This window comes from Humulus lupulus, chromosome X (assembly GCF_963169125.1).
Source record: "Humulus lupulus chromosome X, drHumLupu1.1, whole genome shotgun sequence".
NCBI lineage: Eukaryota > Viridiplantae > Streptophyta > Magnoliopsida > Rosales > Cannabaceae > Humulus > Humulus lupulus.
In genome coordinates, this window is record NC_084802.1 from 120,666,529 (window position 1) to 120,670,231 (window position 3,703).

The following is a 3,703-nucleotide window of genomic DNA, read 5'->3' on the forward strand; positions in this document are numbered from 1 at the left end:
CTCAACCATCCAAGAAGAAACTTACCAAAAAGAACCTTAAGTTTCAAGAAACTTAAACACCTAACCAAGAATCATAAACAAGAGTTAGGTTTTGAAAAAAACCTAAAGAACTATGAAAAATTGAACTTAAGGAAAATAATACCTTGAATGATCTTATGACTTGATCTATACCTCGATACCGAAATAACTCTATATCTTACTTCCCAAGTGTTTAGAAAAGCTTATATTGGAAAAGCTTTTTATCCCAAAACACAAGTGTTTCTCTCTATAGTAACCTTACCAACTTGGAGGCTTCGAACAATGCTTGAATGAATGAAGGAAATGGCTGAGTACTAGGTCCTATTTATAGAGTTCAAAGAGTGAAGCTAACCCCTTTTAATTTGAATAAATAAATGAATATAAAATGAAAAAGATTTGAATTTTCATTCAACAGACGCCTAGAACTCGGTCAAAATCGTTCAAAGGCATGTCCAAGTGGTTAAGGTTGTTTTTAAATTTAAAAATCCCAAACTTTCAAAATAAATGCACCAGGGGCGATATATCGCCTAGACCATTTGCCCGAGCCTTGTTCGTTTGTTCGTGCGAAGTCGACATGTTTTCCGTATCTTCCATAGGCGATATATTGGCCCCTATAGCTGCGATATATCGGCATACGTTGATATATCAAACATGTATTTACACTTTTTTAGCATATTTTGAATTGATTAAACAGCTTTGACTGAGTCAAAACATGATCCTAACAGCTGCTGAAAGGTTCTAGAGCTTCTAGATCTTTCTTTTAATTAAACTATTCATAAAAAAAATACTTAAATCCTTAATAAACATGATTATGACAAGTGTCACACTCTTAATAATTCTATCTAAACCTTAGGTTATAATAAATAATATTTATAGGACCAACAATATTAATCAAACCTTATGTTATAATTAATATTTCTAAACTATAGGTTAAACTTATAAAATCCATAACTGTTGCTATGAGTTTCCAACTAAGTCTCGGCTTGAACCAAAATCCATGGAAACTAACATACTACAAACTATGCTAACTACTAGTACTATCTATATAAGTAAAAAAAATTGTGGGACATTACAATTCTCCCCTTCTAACAAGAATTTCGTCCCTGAAATTTACTTACCAAACAATTCCTAATACCATGCCAACATGTCTTCCTCCAACTCCCACGTTGCCTCCCGTTCAGAACTATTGCTCCGTAGGACCTTGACTATCGAAATACTCTTAGACCTTAACTCCTTCATCCCTTTATCTAGGATGCTAATCAGTCATTCCTCGTAACTCAAGTCTTTTTGGAGTGCTATCGTATCATACTTGAGGACGTGAGATGGGTCTAACACATATCTACACAACATCGAGATGTGAAATACATTGTGGGTATCAGCTAGAGCTGGCGGTAGCACTTATCTATATGCAACTGTTCCCACCTTTTCCAATATCTCAAAAGGACCTATAAACCGGGGACTAAGGTTGCCTTTCTTCCCAAACCGCTTCACACCTTTTATAGGAGATATCTTTAAGAAGACTTGATCTCCGACTTTGAATTCCACATCATGCCACTTGGCATCAGTATAACTTTTCTGTCGTCTCTGAGCAGCGAGCATACGCTTTCTAATTAGGACTATTACATCCTGAGCCTCTTTAACAACTTTGGGTCCAAGAAGTTGCCTTTCTTCTACCTTGTCCCAATGTAGGCGATCGACACCTCCTTCCATTAACTAACTTATAGGGTGCCTTCCCGATCGTTGATTGGTAGCTATTGTTGTAGGAGAACTCTATCAGTGGCAAATACTTACTCCATGATCCTCTGAAGTCAAGTACACAAGTGCGCAACATATCTTCTAAAATCTGTATGGTACGCTCGGACAAACCATCGGTCTGAGGATGAAATGTTGTGCTAAGACTTAACTTGGTACCCATGTCTTGCTGCAAGCTTCCCCAAAATCTCGATGTAAATACCAATCCTCTATCAGATACTATGGTCTTAGGAATTCCGTGCAGTCGTACTATTTCTTGAACGTAATTGTCTGCGTACTGGTCTGCTGTGTATGTAGTCTTGACAGGCAGGAAGGAGTTGACTTGGTTAGTCTATCTACTACTACCCAAGCTGAGTCGTGCTACTTATTTTTTCATGGTAGTCCTGTCACGAAGTCCATGGGTATGTCTTCCCACTTCCATTCTGGGATACTAAGCGGTTGCATTAAGCCTGCAGGCCACTGATGTTCTGCTTTCACTTGCTGGCATACTAAGAATTTAGACACATATTCTACTACGTCTTTCTTCATTCCCGGCGACCAATACAGTGCCTTAAGGTCGTGAGTCATCTTGGTTGACCTTGGGTGAACTGAGTTTGGAGTATTGTGTGCCTCTTCTATAATCTTCATCTTAATTCCACGGTCATTCAGCACGCATACCGATCCTTATATCTCAAGAACCCTTATCCTGATATCGAGAAATCTGTGGCCTTGCCTTCTTTGACTGCAGCTATGTAAGATACTAACGTGTCATCATGCCCTTCCCTGATCCGTATATCTTCTAACAGACTTGACTAGATGGATAAGTTAACCAGCTTACCAATGACTACTTCTATTCCTGCATGGATAAGCGGCTTTTCTATTCTGGATATTGCTATTAGATTCCCGTAGCTCTTTCTGCTTAGCACACAAGAACTACGTTTGCTTTTTCCAGGTGGTATAGGATTCCGCAGTCATAATCCTTTACTAGTTCTAACCACCTGCGCTACCTTATGTTGGGCTCCTTCTGCGTGAAGAAATACTTTAAGCTCTTGTGGTCTGTTCTCCATAAAGATAGTGGCGCTAGATATTCAATGCGAAAACCACCACTGCCAACTCCATATCGTGTGTTGGATAGCCTTGCTCGTATTCCTTCAGCTGCCTTGAGGCATAGGCTATCACTTTGTCATTCTGCATCAGCACACAACCCAAACCTTTCTTTGACGCGTCACAATATACTACAAACTTGTCGTTGGGTGTCGGTACACAAAGTACTGGTGTTGAGCATAAATTATCCTCGAGTAACTAGAAACTCTCTTCACATCTATCCGTCTAGTTGAACCTTTGTTGATTTTGGGTCGGGTTGGTAAGTGGAGTGGCTATCTTAGAAAATCCTTCTACAAATCTCCGATAATAGCCTGCTAGCCCGAGAAAACTTCTAACCTCTGAAGCATTCTTAGGTCTTGGCCAATCCTTCACAGCCTCCACCATAGCTGGGTCTACTGCAACTTCGTCCTTGGATACTATGTGGTCGAGGAACGCTACTTGCGAAAGACAAAATCCGCACTTCTTGAACTTGGCGTAAAGTTTATGCTCCTTTAGTTGCAGCATGGTCATTCTTAAATGTTCCTCGTGCTCGACGTCGTCCTTAGAGTACACCAAAATATCATCAATGAACACTACGACGAATTTGTCCAAGTAATCCTTGAAGACCCAATTCATTAAATCCATAAATGCAGCTGGAGCGTTGGTAAGACCAAAAGACATAACTAGAAACTCATAATGTCCATATTGAGTTCTAAAGGCTGTCTTAGGAATATCTTCTTCCCGTACCTTGAGCTGGTGATACCTGGACCATAGATCAATCTTAGAAAACATTGTCATTCCTCAGAGTTGATCAAACATGTCGTCAATCTGGGGTAGCAGGTACTTTTTCTTTATTGCCAACTTATTCAGC